The following is a 7,500-nucleotide window of genomic DNA, read 5'->3' on the forward strand; positions in this document are numbered from 1 at the left end:
CTGGCACAGCGCGTCGTCGCGTTCCTCCCTCAGCACCTTTTTCCATTCAGCAGCAGCATTAGCGCCAGCGGCTGAAACCAGTCGACTGAAACCAGTCGACTGTCTGTCTTATTTTTCTTCTTGCGATGTCTTCTCTCCGTTCGTGCTTGCAAACTTAAGCTCAGTACACTGTCTCATTATCACAGTTATGCTAAACTCTTTGCAAGTGTGGTTACGTAACACTAATGGCTAATGGAACGTTGCGAAGACCTGTGTGATGTAAAATGGAGTTTGGAATGACGTGGATGCTGTGGCCTGTGTAGAGAATCACACATTTATGAAATGCAATTTTTCCATATGCAGGGCTCTACGTAAACACACACACACACACACACACACACACACACACACACACACACACACACACACACACACACACACACACACACACACACACACACACACACACACACACACACACGTGCAAAAGTCAAGTGCTATTACATTTATAACAACTAGGGGGCGCTTGAGGAGGTCGAGAGGAGTGGAGAAGCCGAGAAAAGTAAAAGAGGAGGGTAGGGATTGCGAGAGGAGGGGATAGAGAGGTAGAAACCATGGGAGCCAGACGGACCTCTATACACACACGCACGCAGACACGCTCACACACAGACAGTCCATCTTCGACTAGTATCTGCACAGACAAGTCCCACGCACACACAAACGCATCGACACACACATTAGATAGGCTACAGGTAATGAAACAGAGTAGTTTGCAACCAACTTCGCTCTCAAACGTTAAATATTCCACAAATTAGGTGATTTGCCACGTGCCCGAAGAAGGGCATAACTGTATCGTCAAACTCTACAGCAGGCAAACAGAGCCAGGGGAAAGAGCAGTGTTCTATCTCCCCACAAGGGGGCTGCCGTGAGTTCCTCTTCCTCCTCAGAGTCCTCGCTCTGAATCCCATCCAGACGGAGCGCTCAAGCAATTGTGGCGGTGGTGGATAAACGAGTAGAGGCGCAGCTCCTTGAGAACCCCACGCAGACTATAGACACAAACAATATGTTGTAATAACAAAGTTAAGCTCCCCAGATCGTAGGATAAGCAATTGATCCCCCCTTTTTGAAATGGCAAAACTCTCTGTCCTCTGCTCCCCTGATAATAGGTGGAGCGGGAAGAAGGGTGGTGTTGTTTGAAACATGTCACATTCCATATTTATCGAGTTCATCTTTCTTTCGATAGCCTTGTATGGAAGTCTTATCTCCTTTTCAGTCCTGGGACGTTCTTGCGCAAATCCGCTGCAGATGACACAGAGAAAAAAAGTTGCGTCATATTCCATGCCAGTCTTTGTAACGGCTTGGGAGCTGGGTTTTGCGTTCCTCATCCAAAAAAAACAAAGACTGGCAAATGTTTCTTGAAGGTTTTTTATGCATAAAAGAAATAATGTTAAGGGTCATCTGTCATCTGTTAATAACCATTGTTGTTTAAAACCGAAGAAAATGTAGAATTTCAATATGCCAAAGGTTTATTTCCTTTAAATTCCTGGCCGTCTAGTCAGTAAAAGCTGATCTGAATACCCCAAAGGCTTCAGGTGTCAGAGTGAATGCCATGGGCAGATTTTACTGGCATTCCTCGTCTTAGTGCTGGAGATGGTTTCCACAGAGCTATCTGTTGAACAGCTTGCAGTATCTCTTACTGACCCCAAATACCTGATCCTTCCTCTTCAGCGAGCCTGTCAAAGTCCTTCATTTATTTTCACTCTTTCATGTGCGAATCAATATACGGATAATGCTGCAAATATGTGAGTTAAGTCTTGAGTGCAATTTTTTGATTCATTCTGTAACCACAAACTGGTGACATACTTTGGAACAAGGCTAACACTCTACCTTCCGCTTGAAGACCCTAAATCCCATCAGATAAAAGCGTCAAATGACACCAGCTTAAACCATCGCGGTACATTAGACCCAGGTAATATTTAGCCCACATTTAAATTCCGTATAGAAAAACCTGTAATAATTAACATTTCTCGATGCAGTGCTCATCAATACAGTATTCCCCTTTTCAGTCCTCAAACACATGGCATGCATATTTATTTTGGCAAGGGTTTGTAGCTTTCCCACAATCCACTCTGTCCCCTGCTGGGCCCGCAAGGGGCCGCCAGCCACAGTTTGAAAACCACTCTACAATTCTTACGGTTTTGAGTGTTACCAAGGGCAACGTACTTACAGTACATCTAGACTGGTTGTCTATAACGGCATGCCTAGTACCAACATGCTAAAAGCCTAGCAAAGCCTATCAAAGCAAAGCCAGAGACCCAGGGAGTGAATCAGACAGCCACCGACCGATTAAAAGCAAGAGTGATTGAAATTTGGAGTCAGAATTTGTGTGTCATGGTGTCCGTCTCTGTGTCCTGGTGTCGTTTTGTTTTTCTTAGCTAAGTGGCAGACATTACCTAAGCAATTATTTCCCTCCGCTCCCATTTTTTTACCCACGTCTGGGTTGTATGTCAACCGGACGAGAGAGCACGCTAACTCATGGGGGAAAGAGAGGGAGAGAGGAGGGTGAGGCAGGGACCGAGACAGAGACGGAGAGAGAGAAAAGGAAATAACTAGTTGCTCGTCTAGCTGGACCTACAATGAAATTTCACCACCGTGGAAAGAAGGCCCTTTTTTTTACAGTGTAAGCACAATTTTGTAAATAAATCTGTAAAAACAAATAAATACTGAACATGACTCAGAACGCACTGACAGAACTGACAGATACTGTGTCTCCCCCCCCCCCCCCTCCCACCCTCTCCTCCTTGCTACCAGGTTGTGGTCTCTCATTTCCATCTTGTAAACATAACACACAGCAAGAAGGAGGGTTGGAGCAATAAAGAGGGTAACAATTACAGGTGGATGTGACTGTCCACCAACGCCGTTGTCCATCAGAGCTCAAACGTGGGGGGGGGGGGGGGGGGGGGGGGTGTGTGTGTGTGCACGTGTGCGTGTGTGTGTGTGGTTGCGCTTTGACGAAGAGCAGACGAAAGTCTAGACGCCAGAGTAACCCACCCAAACACATGCACACCATGTAAAGATAACCTACACACCACCATAGTTGATTACATCTATACTAACATGATTATCTCTGTGCTATCTATAGTAAAATGCATGTGATTCACATCAGGAAGCAGCTCATTGAATGCAATTGAAACCACCCCCACTTGGTTTCCAACGTAGAATCCTGAAATGAAAACATTTGCAACGTCACGTAACAACCTCTCGTACCCATTTCTGCACTTGTTTCAACTACAGTTTCAAGAGGGATTATGGGACATCACACTGGTAATTGGTTATCCCTCTTTGGAGACCGTGGCAACGCACGCTGTTATGTTTGTGCGTGCGTTCCATTCCACCACCCAGGTGGTGGTTAAAATGCGTCTGAGTCGTCATGGTTACCCCTCCGATTCATGACGTGACCCCCCCCTCTACACCTTCCCCCGAAGCGTTAAAAGGTAGCAGACCAATAAAGGAGGGTTATGAGAGCACCTGTGTTTGCCCGACGACGTGGCCGCTGTGAAACGCGGGGTCAGAAGTAGGGTTCAGAGTTAATTGGTGAAATGTAAGTTGCCTGGCAACATCCCTGGAATCTTTAGTGCTCAGTATCCAATCACAGAAGGAGGTGAGATCCTTTTTGCCACCAAGGAAACACAGCACAGGGTTATCATCAAGAATACACAGCATCTGATTAAACTCAGCTGTGGTTTCCAACATGGGAATTGTCTTTGTTCAATGTAATATCGTCTACCAAATATTAGTAGGCCTACACGCCAAGGCATTAAGTCCATGTTTGGAGTTAAGAATGAAAAAACAACAAATCGAGCAGTTTCTTTCCAGTCTCTGTTCCAAGAAACAGTGTTATATGGTTCTGTCCCAGCTCATTAATATACTGCAATATGCTTCCAAAGCGAATAACAATGCTGAGAAACGGAGCCATCGGCTTGACAAACCCACCCACTACCACCTGCTTCAGATTTGAGCAGACATTGGTTTTGTGTGCAACCCTTTTTGTTTTTTTTGACACGTTTTTTCCATTTAGTTGTTACTGCGTTTGCCACGCAGCGTGCCCGGGGCTCGTAGCTCGTGTATGAGCCACTAAAGGGCTAGTATGTACCGGTTAACCTGCTCAAAGTGACTCCTGCAGCTTCATGCTAAATGCTTTCCGATAGCGGCTCATACATTCCTATTACTTTAACAAATAACGGTGGTGAAAGTATTATGAAGTGACACGCATGAGGTATAGATTTATTTGATTTTCCGGCCCGCTGTCACTGGGAACAGCTAATCGGCACACATTGTTGAGCGTTTATGTTTTCAGGGTTGACTCTGAACCAAACCATCTTGGTTTCAATGATGAAACCAAGCTGGCCTCTGGTGACTCAGCTCTAACAAACCACTGCCTTTGTTAACTTCCTACAGACTTCGCTGGACGCTCCAGACCGTGGATCTCAGATGTCGGAGTTAGCACTAGCACCAGACGAGTTAGCAACGAAGGGGCCGAGAAGAGACAAAAAGAGAAAGGAGATAATAAACTTTAAATTACTTTTGCGTTGTTGAGGCTAAAGTGCCAGAATGCTTGATCGATCAATCGGTGTATTGAAGGGGAGGGGTTGTTGTTGTCTGACGGGGTTGTGTCCACCGATGTTACATGAAGTCACAGTCCGTTTGTGTGTTTGTGGTTCTTATTACCTCACATACACCCACCAATCCTTTGTCTGCGTCATTCAAAACGGGGGCCTTTCCACTTCTAGGTATTAAGTAATAAAGTTATTTTTCGCATTCGTCAAATTTACGAGGTGCGGGAAGTCGGAGTTGCTGCCATTTGCTAAATATTGCCACACCATAGGGATGTGAGTGGGAAGGTGGCATGGATCCTCTTACCACACCCTTCTCTCTCTCAACCTCTCCCTTGCTGTCTTTTGCAAAGGGAGGACAGTTTGCATAAAGGAACACGAGCTCGGGTACTGAAAATGTGAACTATGTGGAATGAATGCTTGCAGACTCTAAGACAAACACAACCCGATTCCAACAGAAACGCACTGATCCCATGGCCCATTGGTGGCTCCAGAACAATAAAAAGAAAATATCCAAGCCCGTGTCTACCAGGCCAACAGTACTATTGGACCAGAACCGAAGAATGTGGCGTCCTAAAGTTACATTTTATCTTTCCCACCCATCCATTCATTTCCATTCGAGTATTTGGCCTCTGTTTTGCCAAGAACTGGGTTATTGACAAACCCTAGCAAGGCTTAATGAGTCCGGGAGAGAGCGATGCACTGGTTTGGAAAGCTTTCGAGACCTATTCAAAGGTTTTCGGATGGGTTGAATGGGAACACGGACGGGTTTGACCGCACTGTATCCAACCAGTGCAGAGACTGGGTTTTCCAGCGACCACATGATGAATTCTCATCAGACTGGACCCGAACAGATGTGGCCAACACCTAATTGAGCTACGCCAACTGGTTTTGCCTCTGCTTCTTCTCTCCACATAAACGTTCTATCTTGGCTTCCAGTAACGTGGTCTTTGTGTTTGTTTGTCCAGAAACACTGTCGGCAAAAAATGAGGTTCATTGCGATTTTAACTTAAACGTGTTCATATCATGTGGCTGACACGTTGCAGGTGCTCCTGCAACCCCCCCCCCCCCCCCTCGGGCGGGGGGATGGACTCCTGAGGTCCAGAACACTCTGTTCCAAGCTCTATGAAATATCACCACATGGAGCATGATGGCTTCAGTCCAATGTCCATCCCTGGCGAGTGTTGGAATCCATTGACTGTAGTTCAATTCGTGCTGGTGAGACTAAATGTACGATATGCAAGGAGATAGTAATAATGGTTTCCTCATTAACTGAATAAGAGTGAACAAGATTGGAACACGGTAGCATACTCAACGACAAATGCTACCTGGCAACTCTTTGCTAACAACAAAAACCAAAGGCAAAGGTCTTGACCTTAAACATTTGTTTTTGTTGTGAAGTTCCAAAGTCATTTTACAGTCTGTAACATGTTCACAAGGTTCTGTTGGATGCCAATATGCTAAAAAGGCAAAAGTACAATTAAAAAGTCTCAAGAAGAAAAGTTGGATTGCTAACGAATGGCAGAATGGAAAACAGTGAACGATCACCTTTTAAAGGAACATGTTCTCTCTGTCTAGTTGAGAGTTTGTCTGGCGTACCACCGGCCCCAAAATTCGCAGAGGAAGTGTTTAGACTGGTGAAGTGGGTTACCAGGCACATTCAATTTAGATTGCTATCAAGGTATTGAGTTCCCGCTGCCAAAGACCCACAGCAAAGAAAGATGGCCGACATCCCTTTCATCCAGAGAACACACAGATCTGAGGAGATGCCATGAAAAGTGTGGCTTAATAAATGGTAATGAATTATAACGAAAATCACTATTTTAAAGAGCATGGACACAGGCATACAAATAACAGCAACATAATTGCATGATACAAAACATAAATGTTAACAGAATGAGGAGGCTACTGATCACGATTAAAACGTTTACAACTAAATTGACGCCTGCACAGAAAAAGGGACATAATACATGTCTCACCTTACCTTTTTTTTCGTTCAATCAGCTAATTCCTTCTAACATGCGCTGCAGACAAGTCTATGAATAGGCTGCATTGTTGTGAACCAGACCAAAGGCACTTTCGGGTAAGATGGTTAATACCAAATTTCCACTGGATCAATGTGATTTCCGCTCTGCAGAACAAATACCTTTCCAGGTCAGTGATAACATCAAGATGCAATTCTGTGGTCTGCTAGCAATAAGCAGACCAGGAACATTCAGTGGTGGTGACTGGGAAAATCCGAGAAACCAGTTCAATCAGACTGGTCACAACTAAAAGCGGTGCAGGACTTGAAAGGACATAAATGCAAATGTGATAGCATATCTTGTTTTATTTCCCAACCACGTCAAGAAAAACATTCAAACCCTTATTTATTTTTTTGCTTGCAACATTCTACTCTCCTTACCAGGAAGCAAGGATCATTTACAGCCCACAGAATACGAGAGAACACCATTCTTTTTCTATCCCAGAACATTTGGTTCTTTTTGTTGACCATTTCTCATACAAACACACAACAAGCATCTCTCCTTGTTGTGTAACTAAAACTTAAATCCAAACCAGCCCTTTAAATGAACCCCCTTAGTCTCCAAAGATAACCTCAACTGGACTTGTACATTCCTCAGTTATTGCCTAATATGTTTCCTGCATGTGTGTGTGTGTGTGTGTGTGTGTGTGTGTGTGTGTGTGTGTGTGTGTGTGTGTGTGTGTGTGTGTGTGTGTGTGTGTGTGTGTGTGTGTGTGTGTATGTGCGCATACGTGCGTGTATGCATGCACGTCTTTTACGCGTGCGCTCTCCAACATCTGTCCATGTCATCATCTGGCGGTTGCATTTCCAAAGAGCCACCTGACAAGTGACTAATATGGGAGTGGGAGTCACTCTCACTACCGTTTTTCTGTTAGTCACCATACG

The sequence above is a fragment of the Gadus morhua genome, chromosome 19 (assembly GCF_902167405.1).
Source record: "Gadus morhua chromosome 19, gadMor3.0, whole genome shotgun sequence".
Classification (NCBI taxonomy): domain Eukaryota; kingdom Metazoa; phylum Chordata; class Actinopteri; order Gadiformes; family Gadidae; genus Gadus; species Gadus morhua.